Genomic DNA, 676 nt, shown 5'->3' with positions numbered 1-676 from the left:
AAATATAATTAATCTATAACGTTATATAGATAATCATTATCATTATAAAGATATGTTTGGTGAGAGTTCATCTTTGTTCACACTATTATTGTATTATAGCACTATTTTCCAATTTGCAGACAGGGTATTATTTGCTTTTGCCAACGTGTATATCTTTACACTGTATCTATATAAATTGTTTTTTTCAGATTTTATAAACAATTGTTTTACAGACATAAAAGGTATAAGTAAAAATAATATATGAAACAATATCAAAAGCACTTGAAATAAATAATAATGAAATTGATATATGTCTTCTGCCACACACAAATTGGAATATAGTTAAAACATTTTCTTATTTAATTATGTACACAAATCATGACATTAAAAATAAGTTTAAAAATTCTATTCCTTTTCTTTGCCATACAAATTTCATTTCTCCATACCTTGTGTGTATGTGCATTTGTGTAAATTATGCGTCTATGTATTATTATTCTTCATTCAAATATATTAAAGAAAATTACGTCCAAATGAATAAAAGATTCTGCATCATGAATTAATAGAAATAATGTTTCTACATCTCCAAATCTCACAGTACTAATTGTTTGCTGTAAAACAAAAAAATATAACGAAAATTCTGTGAAAATGTATTTGATAACAAGAGAAAATAATAAGAATTTTAATCAAATATTTTAAA

General features: G+C 23.2%; 1 protein-coding gene across 1 annotated transcript in view; it reads right to left on the bottom strand.

Moving 5' to 3' along the window:
* Positions 1-676, bottom strand: part of LOC106747187 (carboxypeptidase D-like) — a 13,910-nt gene that overhangs the window by 10,228 nt on the left and 3,006 nt on the right. The gene's annotated exons all lie outside the window — the stretch shown is intronic.

This window comes from Dinoponera quadriceps, unplaced genomic scaffold (assembly GCF_001313825.1).
Source record: "Dinoponera quadriceps isolate SergipeBrazil2010 unplaced genomic scaffold, ASM131382v1 scaffold221, whole genome shotgun sequence".
Lineage (NCBI taxonomy): Eukaryota > Metazoa > Arthropoda > Insecta > Hymenoptera > Formicidae > Dinoponera > Dinoponera quadriceps.
Note: the sequence above shows the minus strand (reverse complement) of the source record. Positions and strands in the feature narration are given on the sequence as shown.